Source organism: Lolium perenne, chromosome 4, assembly GCF_019359855.2.
Source record: "Lolium perenne isolate Kyuss_39 chromosome 4, Kyuss_2.0, whole genome shotgun sequence".
In the NCBI taxonomy this organism is placed as follows: domain Eukaryota; kingdom Viridiplantae; phylum Streptophyta; class Magnoliopsida; order Poales; family Poaceae; genus Lolium; species Lolium perenne.
In genome coordinates this window covers 145,263,793-145,286,651 of record NC_067247.2, presented here as the reverse complement: position 1 = coordinate 145,286,651, position 22,859 = coordinate 145,263,793, and the positions used below count along the sequence as shown (strand labels likewise).

The following is a 22,859-nucleotide window of genomic DNA, read 5'->3' as shown; positions in this document are numbered from 1 at the left end:
AAGTTGACCTCCTCCTCCTCTTGATACTCCTCGGTACTAGCGTCTAAAATCGAATACGAGGTATACAATCATCATACCAAACTTAAGTACTAGACTAAGCACACACATGAGTCACACAACTTAAGCTAGCATCACACCTTAATATTAGGTTGGTGGACTTTGTTTTCTTATTTAAGAAAAATAATTTCCTCTCATTATAAATACTACTCGAGGTGTTTCTTGTAATTCCTTCGAGAAATAATTTCCTCTCATTATCTTATTAAGATTTAATTTTCTTAATAACTAATATATAACCTAGGTTGACCAAAGTCAACCTCTTCATATTCATCATTTAGGAAAATGATTTAAATGAGAGATAGAGCACCTCATGCAATTTAATACCACCTAGCAATGATTTAAATCATCAAACAATTTCACATGAGGTTTAATAGACCATGGTCTCTATCTCATTTTGAATTGTTTGTGACAAGATTTAAATGAGAGCAACACTCCCATACTATTTAATAAATAATTTGGCACCATTTAAAATGGACTAGAAATAGCCATAGAGCCATTTTTTTAGACTAGGCCAAGATCATACAAACAACTATGTGATGTTTTTGCATATTCTTATAGACAATATGAAATCTGATTTTTGAGAGTTGGAATCAACTTAAAAACATTATTGGTTGATTTTTAACAATTGTTTGAAGTTACAAAAGGCCCTGCCTTGTTTATTTTGTCACTTTAATTCTACACAAAATCTAGGGTTGAGACCAGTGTAGTTGTGTAGATAATTTGCTCAGCTTTCCAACAATCGAATGAAGCCCGGTGATCAGGGGGGTACATGAGCACCCCCTAGCTGCTCAACACGTGTCTAACGCCATCCATTAATCCGTTAACACTGTTGGCTGCCACGAGCTCCACTCCCGCTGGCCTCGAGGGCATCTGGTCAGGTATGCAATGATTAGTCATGTCATGATGCAAAGCAGCATAGTAGAGAAAAAAATGCGCCTTATCCCATCGCTCTCAACCACTCCTTCCCTTCCAATACCGCCATGGAAAGCACCGCACCGTGAGGTTCGAGAAGGCCGCTGCCGGCACCCGTCGGGGCAGGAGACGGCCGCTGTCGGGTACATGTCGTGGCAGGAGGCGGCCACCACCGGGCACGCGTCGAGGGAGGAGGTGGGCGCCATCAGGCACGCATCTTGGCAGGAGGCGGCCGCCGCCAGGCATGCGTCGAGGGAGGAGGCGGGCGCCGTCGGGCCCCCTCCCCTCCTTCTCCGGCATGTCCGCGCTCCGCCACGCCTACCTCAACGACAACGACTTCACCGCCATCCTGGCCGACTTCTTCACCGGCCTCACCGACCTCGAGGAGATCTGCCTCGTGCCGCCCGCCCTCACCTCCCTGCCGTTGCTCCGTGACCTCCGGCTCGATGACAACAGCCTCGTCGGCCCGGCCCCCGCGCTGCACGCCCGCGGCGCCAACGGCAGCTTCTCCCACAACGGCTTCTGCGGCGTGGCGTGCGTGCCCGAGGTCACCGCGCTGCCCTCCTTCCTCGCCGGCGTCGGCCTCCCGCAGCGGCTCGCTGAGTCCTGGGCCGGGAACGACCGCTGCAAGGACTGGCTTTGCGTCTCCTGCTACCAGGGGAAGGTCACCCTGCTCAACCTCCCCAGGTACGGCCTCAACGTCAGCGTTAGCGCCAGCCTCGGGAACCTCTTCGCGCTCTCCGATGTCAGGCTCAATGACAACAACCTCACCGGCAGTGTCCCGGAGTCCCGGACAGCCTCGCCGGCCTCAAGTCCCTCGGGAAGCTCGATCTCTCCACCAACGACCTCACAGGGCCGCTCCCTGCCTTCAGCCACGATGTCAGTGTCAATGTCGACGGCAATCCCAGCTTCAACGGGCCGGCGCCTGCCCATCGGTCGCCTATGCCTCCTAGCACGCCGTGCTTCTCTTCCGCAAGAAGAGCAACAAAGGTTCCGTCCAGCCGCAGGCGTCCTCCGTTGTTGTCCACCCCGCGACGGCTCCGAACCGGACAACCTGGTCAAGATCGTCATGGCCAGCAACGACAGCTTCGGCGGCACATCCAGCGCGACCAGCAGCCGCGACAGCGACATCCACATGATCGAGGCGCGAAACTTCGTCATCGCCGTGCAGTACCTCCGCAGCGCCACCAAGAACTTCGCCCAGGACAACGTGCTCGGCCGCGACGGGTTTGGCGTTGTGTACAAAGGGGTGCTGCACGATGGCACCATGATTGCTGTCAAGAGGATGGAGTCCTCCGTCATCAGCAACAAGGCCCTCGACGAGTTCCAGGCGGAGATCACCATCCTCACCAAGGTCCGGCACCGCAACCTAGTGTCGATACTCGGCTACTCCATCGAAGGGAACGAGAGGCTGCTACTGGAGTAGACGATGGCGTGGAGTGGGGAATAATTTGGTTTCTTTTGCTCTGTGATTTTTTAGTTCTAGTTTCTGAACTGCTGCTGGAGCGTTGCCCTGAATTAATTACAATAGTTCATTAATTCAACCGTGTCTAATCACCCTTGACACAGTACATGCATTGATTTTTGGTACTCCTATTTTTTTGCGAGAGATTGTTTGATACTTCAGACATGGTAGTTCACAGAGTTGGTGGTAACTTGAAATTTGTAGCTTTACTCACTGTTAGGTGTCGTGCCACATGGATCAACTACGGATTATAAGACTGTTGATAGGAGTACTTTTTTTAGAGATTATTATTTGCCGGCTAATAATTACCAGGGGAATCAATAAATTTTCATACATTTTCTGACCATGAAGCTATCTTATGGGGCGAATCTCGTTCTATTTAGTGAAACGAAGGGGACGAAGTAGTACTACGTACACATCATTGCTAGCTGTTAGGTCGCGCGGGCCCATAGGAATTGGAGAGAGAAATCGATGGCAAAAAGTTCCGATGACACACATATAGCGACAAGAGGTAAGAGCATCTGCCTTTTTTATTCTCTCCATGAAGCGGGTCCCACGCGCATGCATTCTGTAGCAGGATGAAAAGTTCAATGCAACCGTTTAGTCACCGTTAGTGGACAAGGTGAGATGGGCAACATCCAACGGTGCTCGAGGAAATCCAACGGTGATAACCGGGTGCGCACGTACCCCCTAAGACCAAATCCACTCTCTTCCAACAATATAAAATTTGTGAAATTTGGCCAAGTAGATTGGTCCCTATTTAATTTTGAATAAGGCATCAGTTTGCAAATTAATTTGAACTGAAAATCAAAATTCAAACGAAACGGGCTGGCGGGAGAATTAACGGGCTACGCAGAGGGAGAGGAAAATGGGCCGACCCAGCAGCGCAGCAGGCCGCCTGACAGCGTGGGGTCCACGCGTCAGCGGGACTTAACAGGCGAAGCGGTACACTCCTCTCCTCGCCGTTGGATTAGACGCGGATCGGACGGACGACGAGCGTCGTCGTCTCCGATGAGAGATGGCCACTGGCGCGGCGAAGGTGGGGGGTCGGAGACTCACCGGCGGCGCGGCGATGGCCGGCGACGAGCGGCGGAGAGGTTGTCGACGATGGGGAAGCAGATGGAAGCAGCGGCGGCGCCTGGGGTGCACTGCAACGGCTCCTCCCCTTTGCTGGACTCCGGCGGGCACCGATCTTCAAATTCCGGCGAGGGAGTGTCTAATGTGGAGGAGGGAGAGGCTAGGAAGGATCAGTGGTGAGAGGGAGGAGTGGTGGTGTGGCGAATTCGAAGAGAGGAGGGCTCCTTTTATAGCGGCGAGGCAGTGCCGCGGGTCTGAGATGAAGTCATTCATGGCGTCAGCGCTACAGCGGCGCAGAGGCACTGGCGATGATGCACGCGGGCAGGCGACGTCCTGGCGATGACAGCGAAGCTTGATTGCGGGGAAAATGAGGCACTGGCACGTTCGTGAGCTTGACGGGAGCTTGCAGGGCAGTGGCGGGTCTCGTCGACGGTGACGACGGCCACAGCGCTCCCGCGGTCCAACGGTCGTGTCTGGGCGTCTCCTAGTGGCTTGGCGCAGGTGCTGACGAGCGGCGAGGGCAAGTGGTGGCGTGGAGCGTCGGGCGACGTCATGTCCTGGCGTGCCCGTGGCGTTCGCCGTGCCAGCTCTGGCGTGCGCGTACGCGTCACTGGGCACGTCTGGGCGTGGCTCGTTCTGGTCAATGCGATGCACGAATTCGTCGAGGCTCGTGTCTGGCACGATCAGTAGGTTGAGAGGAAGCTGAAAGACAAGGTGGTGCAGGGCTGAGGTGACCAGAGAGAAGGGTGGCATGGTGGCGCATGGTGAGCACGGGCATGTCCTGGTTTTGGTCATGGTGACCAAGGTCCAGTGCTTGCAGTGGCTGGTACTGGTGCTGAGAGGTGTGGTGAGGTTCCAGAGCAGCAGAGGTGGCCAGGGTTGGACTTGGTCCAAGCTGAAAATCAGTATGGGCTCAAGATTTGATCCTGCCTGCAAGGTGTTTGATGATATGGCCGCAAGAAAATTATTTTTGAATTTTGGAAAGATTTTTGGTGGATTGTAATCATATATTAATTGAAGTAGAATGGAGGTGGTGGTGGTCAAAATGGTGTTGAAATGCAAAATCCCAAAATGCCTATGATCTTCATTTTGCATTATGGTTCCAAGTTTGCTTGATCACCATTTGAATTTGAGAAAGAATTTGCAGGGGTTTTTTTGGGCAAAGTTGTTCACCTTGATGTTGTCTTGGATGAGGTGCAAAGAGTTGGCAAACTTTAGTTTGAGAAACTTCCAAACCAGGGGCTCAAAGATGGCATCAGGCTAAGATTGTCAAATTTGAACATATTGCATGTGAGTTAGAAATTCAATTTGTTTTCATTTTGATTTGAGTTTCTTTGATTCCAAAAGTGTTTATAAGTGTTTAGTAACCATTTCCAACCAATGGTGCAAGCCAAAATGGTCTAGGTTAAGAATTTGCAAAAATGGCATAAGCCATATGTGAGTGTTGATTTGATTTTTCTATTTTCATTTCTCTTTTCTTTTTCCATCCAATTGGGTGATCAAGAGATCATTGGTTAGGGTTTTAGTACAATGGCAATCACACAAGCAATCATCATGGCAAAAGGCACATTAACATAATTAAAAGGTGGGTTATATGCATAGTACTTGTGTATTGAAAAAGTTTTTGTTGGTTCTCAAATTTGCATTTTTGGAAACTCTCTTTCTTTCTTTATTGAATTTTTGGGATGTTACAAACCCTTCCCCCTTACAAAAGATCTCGTCTCGAGTACTTAAAGAAAACTATGTACTAAAGAGATCTGGGTATTCCTTCTTCATATCTTCTTCGCGCTCCCAAGTGGCTTCTTCTTCGGTGTGGTTGCTCCATTGAATCTTCAGGAACTTGATACTCCTGGTGCGGGTGGTCCTTAAAGCTTCTTCAAGGATGCGAATAGGCACCTCGCGGTAGGTTAGGTCCTTGTTGATATCAACAGCTCTGTGGTTGATGTTCTTGAACACTTCCGTCTTCTCCGGCACTTCTAAGCACTTCCGAAGTAGTGAGATGTGAAACACATTGTGCACCGCAGACATTTCTTCCGGTAGTTCAAGCTGATAAGAAACTTCTCCTCGGCGACTCAGAACTTTGAAGGGTCCGACATATCTGGGGGCGAGCTTTTCTCCGAGTTGAAATCTCTGCATTCCTTTGAGGGGTGAGACTTTGAGATACACCAAATCTCCGATGTCGAAGGTCATCTCTCGGCGTCTCTTGTCGGCGTAGCTCTTCTGTCTTGACTGGGCGGTCTTGAGGTATTCACGGATCTTGTGCACCTTCTCTTCGGCTTCGCGGAGAATATCTGGGCCGAAGACTTGACTATCTCCTACCTCCGACCAATTCAGAGGGGTACGGCACTTTCTTCCGTACAGGGCTTCAAAGGGGGCCATTTGTAAGCTGGCTTGATAGCTATTGCTGTACGAGAATTCTGCGTAAGGTAGGCAGTCTTCCCATTTGGATCCATACTCTAGCACACAGGCTCTCAACATATCTTCAAGTATCTGGTTGACTCTCTCTCGTTCTGTCCGTCAGTCTGCGGGTGATAAGTTGTGCTGAAATTCAGCCGGGTTCCTAATCCTTCATGCACTTTCTGCCAGAATCTTGAGGTGAATTGAGATCCTCTATCTGACACTATAGACTTCGGGGTTCCGTGCTGACTATTCTGGAGATGTATAACTCAGCTAGCTTTGGGCCTTGGTATGTGGTCTTGACGGGGATGAAATGGGCGACCTTGGTTAATCTATCGACCACTACCCAAATGGAGTCATTTCCTCTACTTGATTTTGGCAAACCTGTGATAAAGTCCATCCCTACAGAATCCCACTTCCATTCAGGAATCTGTAATGGCTGCAACAGTCCTGCGGGTCACTGATGTTCTGCCTTGACTCGTTGACAGATATCACACTTGGCGATGTAGCTTCCTATCTCCCGCTTCATTCCATGCCACCAAAATTGTTCCTTCAGGTCTTGGTACATCTTGGTTCCTCCGGGGTGAATAGAGTACAGGGTATCATGAGCTTCCTTCAGAATGACTTGCTTCAACTCTGAATCTGACGGCACAAATAAGCGTCCGTTGTACCAAAAAACTCCTTCTTCATCTACGGTGAATCCCGGTGCTTTTCCTGCAGCTATCTGACTCTTGATTCCGTCAATGCTGGCATTTCCCTTCTGGGCTTCCTTGATTTGACTCATCAAAGTGGGCTGGAGCTCAATGCTTGCTAAGAATCCTTCGCTCACTAGCTCTAGTCTAAACTGCTCAAACTCGTGATACAAACTAGGCTGTTCTATGGCGATCATGGAATTCAACTGACACGGCAGACTACTCAGGGCATCGGCTACCACATTGGCCTTGCCTGGATGGTAGTGAATCTCCATATCATAATCCTTGATCAATTCTATCCATCTGCGCTATCTCATATTCAGCTCCTTCTGGGTGAAAATATACTTCAGGCTTTTGTGATCTGAATATATCTCGCATCGATTACCCATGAGGTAATTGTGGGGACCCCGGACTAGCTGTCCAAAATCCCTGTTATGTATACAGTTCACGATCCCATGATCAGTGCGCCGTGAACACATAACCGAACTGATATCAAATTACACCATCCATTACAAAGCGGAATAAGAAAATTACAACATGGTCACCTGACCAATCCTTACATAATAGCCTCGAAGGGCCTAACTAAACATCAGAGTAGCATCATCACTTCAGCAGCGCAGTACCCAAGTGATTGTTGGAGATATGCCCAAGAGGCAATAATAAAATGGTTATTATAATATATCTTTGTGTTTATAATAATGTTTACATACCATGCTATAGTTGTATTAACCGAAACATTGATACATGTGTGTTATGTGAACAACAAAGAGTCCCTAGTATGCCTCTTAACTAGCTTGTTGATTAATGGATGATTAGTTTCATAATCATGAACATTGGATGTTATTAATAACAGGGTTATATCATTGTATGAATGATGTAATGGACACACCCAATTAAGCGTAGCATAAGATCACGTCATTAAGTTATTTGCTATAAGCTTTCGATACATAGTTACCTAGTCCTTATGACCATGAGATCATGTAAATCACTTATACCGGAAAGGTACTTTGATTACACCAAACGCCACTGCGTAAATGGGTGGTTATAAAGGTGGGATTAAGTATCCGGAAAGTATGAGTTGAGGCATATGGATCAACAGTGGGATTTGTCCATCCCGATGACGGATAGATATACTCTGGGCCCTCTCGGTGGAATGTCGTCTAATGTCTTGCAAGCATATGAATAAGTTCATAAGAGACCACATACCACGGTACGAGTAAAGAGTACTTGTCAGGAGACGAGGTTGAACAAGGTATAGAGTGATACCGATGATCAAACCTCGGACAAGTAAAATATCGCGTGACAAAGGGAATTGGTATCGTATGTGAATGGTTCATTCGATCACTAAAGTCATCGTTGAATATGTGGGAGCCATTATGGATCTCCAGATCCCGCTATTGGTTATTGGTCGGAGAGAAGTCTCAACCATGTCTACATAGTTCACGAACCGTAGGGTGACACACTTAAGGTTTGATGTCGTTTAAGTAGATATGGAATATGGAATGGAGTTCGAAGTATTGTTCGGAGTCTCGGATGGGATCTAGGACATCACGAGGAGTTCAGGAATGGTCCGTAGAATAAGATTCATATATAGGAAGTCACTTTCCAAGTTTGGAAATGATCCGGTGAATTTATGGAAGGTGGTTTCTAGAATTATCCGGAAATAAATCACTATGGAAGGAGGAGTCCCGGAGGGACTCCACAAACCCTAACCAGCCAACCAAGTGGGAGGGTGGAGTCCATGGTGGACTCCACCTCCTTGGCCGGCCAAGAAAAGGGGGAAGGGGAGAGTCCCTGTCCCTCTAGGTTTCGTCCATAAGGCAGTTTTTCTGTTGGGGTCTTATTCGAAGACTTTGGGCAAACCCTTGGGGTTCCACCTATATAATGAGGAGGAGAGGGAGGGGCAGCCCATGGCTTGGCCGCACCACCCCTGCCCCCTTGAGGCCGGCGCCCATAGCCCCCTCTCCCCAAACCCTAGCCTCCCCTCCTCCACATACAAACTCCCGCAGCGCATAGGCGAAGCCCTGCCGGAGTTCTCCACCACCACCGCCACCACGCCGTCGTGCTGCCGGGATTCCGAGGAGGATCTACTACTTCTGCTGCCCGCTGGAACGGGGAGAAGGATGTCGTCATCAACACCGAACGTGTGACCGAGTACGGAGGTGTTGCCCGATCGTGGCACCGTGATCAAGATCTTCTACGCGCTTTTGCAAGCGGCAAGTGATCATCTACCGCAGCAATAAGAGCCTACTCTTATAGGCTTTGGAAATCTTCAAGGGTGAGTCTCGATCATCCCCTCGTTGCTCCCGTCTTCTAGTTTGCATCTTGGCTTGGATTGCGTTCTCGCGGTAGGAAAATTTTTGTTTTCTATGCAACGAATCCCTACAGTGATCTGCCATAACCCTACAGGCAACTGACTGGGAAGACGTTCCTAGTTCGCATAGACATCGTCAACTCCTTCTTCATCCGTCGGGTTCCTTCAAGTCTGGCCAAGTAAATAGCCAGGGACAAAGCCGTGAGTACATTGGAATTGTACTCGCAAACCATCAAGAAAGGTATTTTGCAAGAGTGCAAGATAACAAGTGCTAATCTAAGATGACAAGAGGGAAGAGCTAATTTCTCAAGTGGAAATAGCATGTGGAAGAGAAATAGTTTCTCTTGTGGATATAGCATGTGAAAGAGAATCAGTTTCTCTTGTGGATATAGCATGTGAAAGAGAATAAGTTTCTCTTGTGGATATAGCATGTGAAAGAGAATCAGTTTCTCTTGTGGATATAGCATGCCGGCATCCCAAGTGATGCGGACACTATGGTGTTTTCAAGGACATCTGACTATCCTTATCGGAGGAAAGGTAGCATAGCACCATCTCAATTGATGAGGACGCTAGGGAAGTCCTGTGACATCTCGATATCTTTATTGAAGAAGATACTTCAAAAGATAGCTATGACATATCTATATCTTTATTGAAGAAGAGTTCCTCTACATGAAACACTAGGAAAGAGTTCCCCACTTGGTCTTAGTTTTCCCACGACCATCTCCATATGGTCGACACACGCCCTTTTTCCTTACCCTTCCGGTACATCCAACACAACACTTCCTTTGCAAAGCATTTATCAAAACAAAACTCAAGCCCAGGTTAAGGTAGGCCTTTGCAACCCGTCCATGACCGCGGATGCGGCTATTCGAATAGATTTGACTCTGCAGAGTTTGCACACTTTCCCCACAACTATCCGGATACCTATCGTGTGGGCATCATCCCCGCATAGCATCGTATGCCACGACGGATACCCGAACATAACCTTTCGCTTATCTCCACTGACATGAGTCCTTCCCTGCGGGCTTACCCCTTCCCGGCACCCCGGCAGCATACCTCCTTTTGAGCGTATCTCCGGCGCCATGACAGAAGACCCTCAGTAATCGTCCGGCTATCAGTTAAGACAGTGTATTGCCTCCTCCAGAGCGCAACCCGGTGTCAGAGGTCATCGTGACCCTCCTAGAGAGTTGTGAAGGTGTCTCATGCCAGCTTCAACAAACTAGGGCTAAGCCCCGTGCCCACGTTGGGGTAGAGTGGTTGCGCGATAAAAGTTGGGCTGGCGTACACTTATACGCAGTGCTCCTTTTTGAAAACATTTTACCCACACTTCCTTTACTTGCCAACAACCAACCATATTCCTCCAACATCCTTGTCCAAAGACCTTGTCTTTCCAAAACATACACTTGGGTCAAGTTAACTTACCCAAGGTTTTCACAAACATTTACAACAAAGTAAGCCTTGAGGGGTTCCCATCCTATAGTTTCATGAATGGAACTAAAACATCACCATGGCCAAGATGAAGGTCATCACGCCCCTGAGGGGATGTGCGGGTGGCATAAAGAGGATCATACTTGCTTAAGGTAAGCATGTATGATGACAACATAACAGGAAACAGACTTTCAGATTTGTGGTTCCATCTATACAATTTGGATACTGAAGAATCACTATCCAACCAACTCTCCAATAGGGTACACGGCATACTCCTCTCAAGTTGGGAATTACACCAAGATCATGACATTGATACCTCTAAGCTACAAAAGTGGTGGGTGTGGTGTAAGTTACTATCTTGAGATGGAACATGCTCAAGTTGAGCATACAAGATAACCAAGTGGAATAGCACGGCCATGATACCATGCATCCCATAATCACAAAGACAATAGTGGAGTATCACCACTAGGGAGTACTCCACTAGCAATCAAATATAGATGACAATATTAAGGAGAAAAACACACATAGAATCAAGGTGCTTTGAACATCAACAAATGACATCCAACTAGACACCAAATCAGAGATCAAAAGATGGCTTGCCTTGGCTTATTTGTCCCCGTACTTCTTCAACTCCATCAATATAAGAATCCCAACATTCATAAATAAAATCCTCGTCCGATTCCACTTCTTCTTCTTCTCCGGAATTGTTCGCATCTATCGCCGGAAAATATAGAAGGAACACAATCAATCACATTGTACCAACAAAACAAATGTGCAACAATCATAAGTTAACCAATCAAATAAGGGCCACTATACAAAGGACTTATGGATACCACAAAACAACTTTAAGAGTTTTAATTTAGAAAACCCCATTTATTTACCAAGTAGAGATATGAGTGCATCACAACTTAGCAATTGTCTCTCTTGGTTATCACCATGGTATAAACCAAACATCCCCTGGTAGATAACATCATAAAGAGGACAAGAGCATTAGTTTGGCATCAAACACATTCACAATACATTTTCAAACATTTTTGGAAAAAGTAGAAAACAGTTTTCCTAACTTAATTCGTTCACATAACACTACATCCGAAATAGGAAGCAAACCATATTCCACATCATTTGAAAACTTAAGAAAAACAAAAGGGCTAATGTTAGGTTGTAGAGGTTTTGTTTTGCAAGCATAAAACAAAGGTTGTCCAATTCTAAGAAAAAGAGTTGGACAAGGGTTTTAAGTAAACCAAAAAGTTTTGATCCAACAATGCATGTCACACATATACACTACTAACAGTAACAAATATGCATGAACAGAGACTAGTAATATTTTTCCTAGATATCCAGTACTAATACAAGACTAACCCAATTGGAATCACCCAAAAATATTAAAACTACAATTTTAGGAATTTCTTTGAATCTGACTGTACAGAAAACAAGATCTGTAAGCCATAAATCGTAGAAAAATCCTAAAAATATGAGACCACTGGCATTTGAAAGATATTTAAACAGAGATGCATACACAATTGGATTTGGGTTCAAGATGTTTCTGAAACTCTCACAAATGGATTGACAAGTTTACTGCATGTCTTTACCATTTGTTTTATCTCAGGATTTTCATAACAGATAAAAGTTTGAAACTTGTTTGAGATGATTAAGAAAACATCCAGTAGTACTACCAAATTGGAATCAATCAATTTCGACTACAGATGGATTTTTGGTGATTTAAAAGCTAACAACCATGTCTGCAGAACACAGAGAACAAGTTTAATTCACCAAAAATCGTACATAAATTATAAAAATATGAGGTCAGCTGCATCTGAAAGGTATTGAATAGGTGGTTCCTACCCAATTGGTTTCACTCAAAAATTTGTTTTCAAGCTTCTGGTTTAATTCGACAAAGCCAGATCTGACCAGATCTTGATCTGTGAACCATTTCAGTTTCAGGAGGTCATTCGAAGTGAAACGAACGCCAAAATGAAGGTACTCAAGAGGACTTTCCCCACAGTTGAGTTTCCTCAAAAAGGTTTTGTAAAACGGAACAAAGCTAACAAACAGTGATTCTGCATGTTTACAGAAATTTATTTACCTAGGACAATCCGTAACGAATTTGAGGATGAGACAAACGCCAAGTTGTAGACCTTTTCAATACCTATCTGTGGAACTTTGAATCACTCGATTTGGATCTGCACACGAGTTTTGGCGGATTTTACAAGTTCGTACCAGAATCTGAAACAGCAAGATTACAGAAATTACTGCAAGGTTTTGGACGAACTTAGTTCAAGAGCTTCAGATCTGAGGATTGCTCAACCTTCTCCATGCTTAGACCAACATGCACCTGCATCAAGATCCAATCTTGTGAGAGGGGAAAAAGAGAAAGAGGGCTGGATTCATCAAAGGTTAGGGGAGAAGGGAGTGAGAGGGATGCTCTCATGGTGAGGATGAGCTTGAGGGAGGATGGGAGCTGCATCTTGGATGATTTCCATGGCCATGGCCGGCCATGGTAGCTAGAAGGAGCAGCAGCTCATGGGAGAAGGAGGGGAGGGAGTGGGTGTGAGTGGAGGAAGGAGTGGAGTGTGAAAGAAATGAGCAAAGGGGAGTGGAGGTGGCCGGCCAAGCTCCTTATATAGAGGGAGAGGGGTAGCTGCCTCCTTTTTTGATTGGCCAAGGAAGGTGGCTACCCATTTATTGATTGGGTTAGGTGGAAGGCAAGGCTTGTGGAGGAAGAAAGTGAGAAGCACAATGGCTGGCCGAAATAGTCATGCCAACACAATGGCTGGCTCCATTTTTGCCAAAACACAAGTGAACAATAAGAGAGGTGCACAACATCCATGTGTATAGACCAAGACATGATGTTGAGAAGATAAGGTCAATGAGTGACTTTGATGATGATAAAAATAGGAGTATGTACATATAGATAAAAAGGAGTATGAAGGCGACATGTGCCATGAGAATAATCTCCCCACTTTGGTTGAGACCAACTTATGATGAAGATAGTTCCCAAGGTATAGTTGATGAATAAAAGTTCTCATTTGAATTCAAAATTGAAAAGATTGGGATCGACCACATGCAACAATGCATGAGCATACCAAGGTAGATGGGGTGGTGTTGTTTTCAGTGAAGTAAGAATGAAAAGAGAGAGAGATGATAATAAACATTGGTGCCAATGTTGAGGAATAAAGCACTTGATCAAATTATCAATTGGGCCAAGAGATAATGGTGGTGATAGTGGTTTGGGCAATGGTAGATAAAGTTTAAGAGAGATGGTGAGTGAAGTATCCATATACCCACAAGGATGAATATATTGACATAAATCATCAATTCATGAGGTCAACGTGGTGATGGAAAAGAATAGAGAAGTGAGATAGGTATTATGAAATATAAGTTGCTCTTCAAATAAGAGGTCAATTGGGAGTGGGTTGAAATACTCCCTGAGTCAAGGGTTTAGTTGAAAGGAGAAGGGAGTCCATTAGGAAGTATCAAATGATCATCCATTTGATCAAGAATTGGAGGATGGAGGGGATACAATGTGGTAGATCAGAGATGTGCATAAGATGTGCAAGAGTTGCCATTTGAAAAAGAACTTATTTGAAAAGTATTTGAAACACCTCAATTGTCTAGGGACAATTGGGAATGAACTCAAGTGGAATGGAATTTGAAAGTGTTGAGATAAAACCAGTTGGAACATAGGAGTTCAAAATATTCTACTTACATTCTCAAGTAAAGTAGAGTTTTTCTCAAATGTAAAATAAGCAAGAGGAAAACAAGGAATGGTATAAGTACCATAAACAAGCCTTTTATTAAAAAGAAGGCAAGATAGAAAATAATGTTTTAGAAATCAGTACTTGGTAGAAATGGGATGGAAAACAACACCCATTTTCTTTGAAGAAATATCTTGAAAAGATTTCATAAAACTAGAAGCAGTTTTGTGATGAAAACTAGAGAAGGAAAAACAATAGGGTTTTTGAGAAAGAAAACTAATTTAGGGAGAAGTGTTCTCAAGGGTAGATGGTGGCTACAATATGTACCCATCATTCCCACTCTTGGTTTTGTGAAATTTAAACTTGAATAAAAACAATAGGTAAAAGTGAAGGAAGTGATCTAGAGTTGAATCATTGGATATGGTATAAGATCAAGTGGAAAATATGTGTCGCAAGGATAGTCTGAGACATGCAAGACATGGAGGTTGAAGAGGGTATTGCACAGATGAGATCCATGCATTGAGGTCACTAATAACAGTTGTGGTTGCTTAGGGATTAACTGCCATAGTTTGAATATCTAAAGCCTACCAAAAACAGAATGTCGACTTGGTCTCAAAACAGACAAGGATAAGGGAGTATAAAGGGATTTGGTTCAAGGCAAGGACATGGTTGAGAAGTGCACATGACAAGGTAGGTCTAGGACCAAGTGCATTGCCTTAGATGGCAAGGGAAAGATATGATAAGGAGCAGATGATTCCAAGTTTTGATTTAAGGATGATTTGAGCTAGATTGCACAAAGAGGAAATTCAAGATGGCACACTCATGTTGCCATCAGGAGAAGCGTTTGGTGTAGTAAAAAGGAAAACAATTTTTCCTAAGTCACACATGTGTTTTATTAGGTGAGTTGTTTGTCTGACCACTAGAGGTGTTGTTCTTTGAGGTAGCTCAAGACAAAACTCAACAAGCAAAACAAGATAATACATCTACCAACAGATCAAAGCAATCTATCTATCTATTATATACTAAAAGCAAAATACGAAGATTTAAAATAGAGACATGAGGTTAATCCACATCACTTAAATTATCTAATCCGTCTGATTTTGGTGGGACCTAATTATAATGGCTGAGATTAAAAGAATTTCGTTCACGTTAATATGCACAAAAACATTGTTTGTCACGTATACATATTTATAGCATGCATATTTCTACCCAGCCATACCTCACATGTAATTGACTAGACCTACTTAGATCTAAACCAATAGAAAGTTCAATTCCACCCACGAACTGTCCCATGTGAAAACACCAATGCCCTAGCCTTGGCGCTGATTGCCTGAGAGAAACGACCAGCATGGCCAGCATCAGGACGTGGCGGAGAGGAGGTGAGAGAAACGACCACCATGGCCAGCATCAGGACGTGGCGGAGAGGAGGCGTTGCGTCGGGTTCGTGGAGGTCCAGCTAATGGCTGAGATTAAAAGAATTTTGTTCACGTTAATATGCACAAAAACATTGTTTGTCACGTATACATATTTATAGCATGCATATTTCTACCCAGCCATACCTCACGTGTAATTGACTAGACCTACTTACATCTAAACCAATAGAAAGTTCAATTCCACCCACGAACTGTCCCATGTGAAAACACCAATGCCCTAGCCTTGGCGCTGATTGCCTGAGAGAAACGACCACCATGGCCAGCATCAGGACGTGGCGGAGAGGAGGTGAGAGAAACGACCACCATGGCCAGCATCAGGACGTGGCGGAGAGGAGGCGTTGCGTCGGGTTCGTGGAGGTCCAGCTGGGCGCCGTGGTTGAAGACGAGCTCGGGAAGGAAAGACCAAAAAGGATCGTGAAGCTGCGGCGCCGGACTAGCTCGACGAGTGCGTTTTTTACGCGGCAGCGTCGGGAGGAATCGATGTGCGGGAACGGAGGCTTCGGCGCGCGCGAGACGAAGATGGCGGGAGTCGGTGACGGCGGCGTCCGCTCGTGCGCAAAGGGAAGCGGCGGCCGGCGGAGTCAGGGGCGAGGCGCTCAGGGAAGGGATGAGCTCACAGAGGGGCTCACGCGGCGCTGTGCGCGACGAGGACGGCTTGGCCAGAGAGGAGACAGGGTGAGGAGGGGAAAGTGAAGAACGACAGATCGCCGGATCGATGGAAAAGTAAAGAGCGACCGCCGATGGCCGCGGGCGATAGTGGCATGATTGTTTGAACGAAGGCGGTGGCAAATCGGTAGGATAGTAAGGAGCGACGGTCGATGGCTACAAAGGTGACGTGATTGTGTAAGACAAGACGAATCTTGGCCCAAACTATTAGAGGTTCAAGGTCATGGAGGCATACGAGAGCTGAGCTGCCTAACGCGTCAAACTAGAGTTGGGGTAAGTGTTTTTGATTGCATGATATCACGATATAATAATGATCGACTTCCTACATCGAAATAGCTCACGCCTCAACCATAATGTACGCTCATACAAAATATTTTTGCAGCGGAGCCTGTGTTGATCTACCACCGAAATTTACTGAACTACTGAACCAGTGGTTGTGAACCACCAACTGTATGTTCCAATCCATTGACCTGAGAGCTGCATCAGGCATCAAGCACTGCAGCAATACTGTCACCAACTACAAGTGCACGGTCTGTTAGATTTAGAACAAAATGTCTTCATAATCTTAGTAAAGTATGCAGAGATGTTCTTAGTCAAGGTGGGTTGGTAATGTCAGTATTGACACTGTGCATGTTCATATATTCTGAAAATAGTTTTGGCTCTACAAAATTAATATTTGATATTAATGTAGGTCTGTGGTCCTATGATTAGTAATGCCTAATTATTTCCCCTTTATGATTTTAGGTAATTCGTTCAGTCTGCCCAGATACCATTGACCACTTCACTTCAGAAGTTATAGAAATTTATGCAGGACAGCCGTGCACTTTTTTTTTTGAAAAGGGAAAAACCCGGCTTCTGCATCGTGGTGATGCACACAGCCTTTTATTGAGAAAACAGTAGTCTTTGTTCAGTACTTATTACATCTCAAGGATCGCGTAAAGTCGATACAAGAATCAACCAGCGAAAAAAGGAGAACAACATGAATCGACTAAGCATCCTCTAGTCGACTAATATGCTGCCAGCCAGCCCGGCACAAGATATCCTGAGCGACCATCTGGAGCCGTGTGCATCCAGAAGCCATGACATCCCGCTGCTCTGGTGGTGATAGGAGAGCCCAAAGTTGGATCCAATGCACCATGGAGAAGATAACCTGTAAAAAATTGAAATTTTTCTTGTTGTTAAAGATTATATCATTGCGGCATCTCCATATTGACCAACATAAGGCTGATACACCAATGCGAATTAAAGCCTTGGATTGTTTGTCAACTCCATTTAACCAATTTCCAAACATATTTGTAATATTGGTTGGCGGAGGGAGATTATGAGTAAAATTAACAGTTCGCCAAATTAATTTAGCAAAAGGGCATGTTAAGAATAAGTGTTCTACCGTCTCTTGCTCTCCACAAAAAACACATTTAGTACACCCAATCCATTGTCTCTTTGCTAAATTATCTTTTGTCAAAAGCACCTTATTACTCAGGAACCACATAAAAATTTTGATTTTCAGGGGGATTTTCATTTTCCAAAGATATTTCCGCAAGTATGGTGTATGATCATTCATAAGATCCTCATACATAGATTTGACTGTAAACAACCCACTAGTTGTTAGTTTCCACATAAAACAATCTGGTTCATCATTTAAATTTACCATCATTAATCTTTGGCATAAGTGTAACCATGATGTCCACTTATTACCAGATAGCACCCGTCTGAAGCTAATGTTCAGCGGTGTTTGTGCCAACACATGAGCCACTAACACATTTTTATGGTTCACAATATTATATAAGGATGGGTATTGAGTAGCTAAAGAGGATTCTCCTAACCAAATATCTTCCCAAAATCTTGTCGTTGCACCGTTTCCAATTTTAAAATATCCTTTTTGAAAAAAATCATCTTTTACCCGCATGAGTCCCTTCCAAAAGGGAGAATCAGTCGGTTTTGCCTGCACCTCAGCAAGGGTTTTTTGACTTAGGTATTTATTATGTAGCAACTCTTGCCACACCCCTTCCTCATTTAGTATTTTAAAGAGCCACTTACTCAATAAACATCTATTTTTGAGCTCAAGAACCTCAATACCTAAACCTCCTTGATCTTTTGGTCGGCAAATTATGTTCCATTTTGAGAGTCTATATTTTCTCTTAGCTTCATCTGATTGCCAGAAGAATCTAGACCTATAAAAATCCAGACGCTTCCTGACCCCAACGGGTATTTCCAGGAACGATAACATGAACATTGGAAGACTTGTTAAAACAGAATTGATAAGTACTAATCTATCGCCATACGATAGCAATTTTCCTTTCCAGCATCCCAATTTACCTTCAAACCGGGTCTCCACTGGATACCAATCTGAATTTTTAAGCTTCCTAAAATGAATAGGAATTCCTAAATATCTAAAGGGTAGTTCCCCTATATCACATCCAAAAATTTGTTTGTACTGTTGCTCTTCCTCCTTAGCCTTTCCGAAACAGAATAATTCACTCTTATGAAAATTAATCTTGAGGCCCGATAATTCTTCAAACAAACATAAGATTAGTTTCATGTTTACCGCCTTTTGCAAGTCATGTTCTAAAAACAAAATTGTATCATCAGCATATTGTAGGATAGAGAGTCCCCCCTCAACAAGATGAGGAATAAGACCACCCACTTGACCATCCTCCTTTGCTCTTTCGATTAGAATAGCAAGCATGTCTGCTATAATATTAAACAACATTGGAGATAATGGGTCACCCTGTCTGACCCCTTTTTTTGTTTGAAAATAACGACCAATGTCGTCATTCACTTTAACACCAACACTTCCTCCTTGCATAAAAGATTCAATTAACTTACACCATCCACTAGCAAAACCTTTCATTCGCATGGACTGTTGCAAGAAAGACCACTTGACCTTGTCATATGCCTTCTCAAAATCAATTTTCAAAAGAACACCATCCATTTTCTTATTATGTAATTCATGGATTGTTTCATGCAAAATCACCACCCCCTCTAGGATGTTACGACCCGGCATAAATGCCGACTGGGTAGGTTTTATCACTTTTGTGGCAATCCCCGTAATGCGATTGGTCGCTACCTTTGTGAAAATTTTGAAACAAACATTTAGAAGACAAATAGGCCTATATTGCTGAATCTGGAATGCGTCTTGTATTTTTGGAAGTAAAGTGATAACACCAAAATTCAGTTTGTACAAGGGCAAATCCCCTGAAACGAGCTGATCAAATAGTGCCATAATATCACTTTTAATTACTCCCCAGAACATTTGATAAAACTCTGCCGGAAAACCATCCGGCCCAGGAGCTTTATTGTGTTCCATCTGTGAAATTGCATCACATACCTCCTTCTCAGTGAAAGGGGATGTTAGGATCACATTTTCCTCAGCAGATAATTGTGGAATATCATGTACTAAATCCTCCCTCAAGGATACATTAGTAGATTCCGGAGGTCCGAATAATCTTTTGTAGAAGTCAGTAATGTACAATTTTAGGTTTTCCTGACCAACAATGGTTCCTTCTTGTTGTTCCAATTGAAAAATTTTCTTTTTCCTATGCTTTCCATTAGCAATTAGGTGAAAATATCTAGTATTGTTCCCCCCTTCTTGAATATGTTTTACTTTAGCTCTCTGGGCCCATTTTGTTTCCTCGTCTCTTCGTAATTTTCTAATACTGTCATTAGCCTTATTAAGAGCCTCTCGTTCAACAACATTAAGAGGTTGATTTTCAGCTTTTAAATCTAGACTATCAATTATAGAGAGCAACCTCTCTTTTCCTTTTTATATTTTCCGCTCAAGTTTTTTGCCCACCCTTTCAAGAATCGCCTAATATGACGCAATTTATTTAGCCATCTATCCATTGGAGAGATTCCAGTCATTACCGAGTTCCATTCTTTCTCGATCATCTCATAGAAACCTTCTTGTCGTAACCAATACAACTCAAAGGAAAACTGAGCCTTATTTCCCAAATGTGCCTTCACACCCGAGTCAATAAGGATCGGAGTATGATCAGATTCAGCTCTAGATAGGGCTCTAACCGTAACCAAGGGAAACTTCTGTTCCCAAGAAGTACTTGCAAGAACTCTATCTAGTTTCTCATATGTAGGCGTATCTCGACGATTAGCCCAAGTGAATTGTCTCCCCGAGAGATCAATCTCTCTCAAATTGAGATGCTCAATGATAGCATTAAAAACAAAGGGCCAGCGGGCATTGAAATTATCATTATTTTTTTCCTCTTTTTTCCTAATAATATTAAAATCCCCCCCTACCAACATAGGGAGTGGTTCATGTTCACATGTTCGAACCAATTCAGCCAGAAAATCTGACTTGTGCATCTCTTGGGCAGCCCCATAGACAGGCACAAAAATCCATTCGAAACCATCATTCTTACATTTAATATGCAATTTGACACAATAGTCACCATTGCTCACTTTCAGCACCTGCAATGTATCTGAATTTACACCCACTAGTATACCTCCAGATCGACCATGGGGTGGTAAACAGAACCAATTAAAATTAAATCCAGCGGCTAACTGGTTTAAAAAGGGGTATAGAGAAATTGGATCTCCCTGTCTCCAATAAGGCAATGAAATCCAATTTGTGTTCTCGAATAGCCTCTTTAACAAATAAGTGTTTAGCCGTGTCTTTAAAACCCTCACTATTCCAATTTAAACCTTTTAAATTTTGCATTATGAGTATTGTTTTTTGATAATTTTCCTTGTACTCTTGCGGACATTGGAGAGATCATAAACCTTCCTTCTCCTCTGTTTCTTTTCTTTTTTAATCGGTTCTGTCTGTTTGAAGTGATCTACCAAGTCTGCATGAATATCTTCATCATCTAGAAGATCCTCACACAAATTGGATGCTCTTGAAACAATGAGGGAGGCGGAACCTTCATTTGAAATTTCATCAGCATTTTTTTGCATTATTAGTAAAGTTCGTTCACCCTCACGGTTTTTTATCCCATTTATACTACTTGCAACTTCATCAAACGATTTTCCTAAAGAGATTCCCATGCGGTTTGCTCTTTCCTTAATTTCTGTATCAGGGATAGATAAAATAGAGAATTTAGGTATATGATTACCTGAGTTGACAGAGTTACGCAATTGAGTCTTCTTCATTGCACGCTCCATCTGTGTCAAATCCGCATCCGATTGGGCACCAATTCGCTTGCTGATCCGCACCTCGTTCGCAGCAGGACACGGTATTCCTCCAAAGGCTACCACGTCCTCGACAGAGGGCTTTGGAGAAACTGACAGAGGCAAGTTATTTGTTACGTCAACAGTAACAGTATTATTGTTTGGCACCATATCAGATAAACCAAAAAAATGGGACGTACCAGACTGTACGTTTTTGTGAACATCATCCTCATTCTCCGTACTCTTGGCTACAAACTTCACATTTGTTTTTGCCACATCTGAAGTATGCACAGTAGTAGTATTAGACTGCCCAGTCTTTATTTGTTCATCAAGCGATATATGTCCATCCTCTGTTTGCTGCACCACATTTTGAAGCAAAAGGAAGGGGCTCGTTATTTCATTCGATGATTGCATCACACTATGTATATTGCAATTATTTTTTACCTTATCCCGAGTCACATGCAATGACGACGCAGAGTCAGACAACCTATGCAGTGACTCTTCATCGATCCTCATGCATTTGACACTCTCCGCGGCTGCCCTTAGAAGAGATGATTTCAGGTCAGCAGAGATCTAAAACCCATATATTTTATCACTATCAATCTGACTTACAAGTTACAACTGACGCAACTGGCACCGCAAATTACAGTTTATTTATCCAATGCATACTATTTGTGCATTACTAGGGTGGCAGCTCTGTCAGACAGCACGTCTAAATTGATGGGCGGGCAACCAAATCTGCTAGCTTACAGAACCAGAAAAGGAGAGCTGTCGAGAGTCCATTATGGATTATACAATACCTAGATGATATAAATTAACCAATCCAGATTGTGATTTGCGAGAGGAACTATTTAACTATGTTGACATGCACGATGTTGAATTATTATATTTAAGCTTTTTTTTAAAGTGTTCAATAATAGCATATTATTTTCTATAATACATTCAAAATTCCTGTGATAATATACATGTATACATGCCCTGAACAATTCGTGAGGTGTTGAAGTTCATATGTGCTCCCATGATGCTGCAATGTATGATGGAACCACAGGGAAGACGATGGTGAATATCAAGGATGAAGGGTTGAGGCGAGTTGTGCAACTTCCTACCGCCATTACCATCCCATGGATATAATTTTCTACTCCGTACATGGGTATATATTTAAATTAACATAAGGTAGACATCACAGATCTAACCTTACTCTTTTTGTTCTTCTCTGCAAGAATAAATTGCCAAATGTACTAGCAAAAGAACAAACAGTGTTCAGTCTTTGTTACAACCGTATCAAACAGTATTCAGAGGATGTCTCGGGATTTTTAGATGTTCAAGAAGAAAAATTAATGCATTGGACGTTCATAAACTAAATAATAACACTTTCTTCATTTTACTCCATCAATAGGTCTAATGGCGGTCTCAACAAAAATTTCTAGGACCTAGACTGGAGAATGGAGCGATTATCATGACTGCATGCAACAGATACTACTTCCTCTGTTTCTAAAAAAAGCTTTCCAACTTTGTCTAAATACAGAAGTATGTATACATGTTTTAGCTATAGATTTATTTGTATCTAGAAAAAAGTTATGAAGCTTTTTTAGGAACGGTGGG

The 22,859-nt window shown here is 43.6% G+C and overlaps 1 pseudogene; it reads left to right on the top strand.

Annotated features, from left to right (window-relative positions):
• Positions 1–901: 901 nt before the first annotated feature.
• LOC127294140 (receptor-like kinase TMK3) lies at positions 902–2,638 on the top strand (annotated as a pseudogene).
• Positions 2,639–22,859: the final 20,221 nt, after the last annotated feature.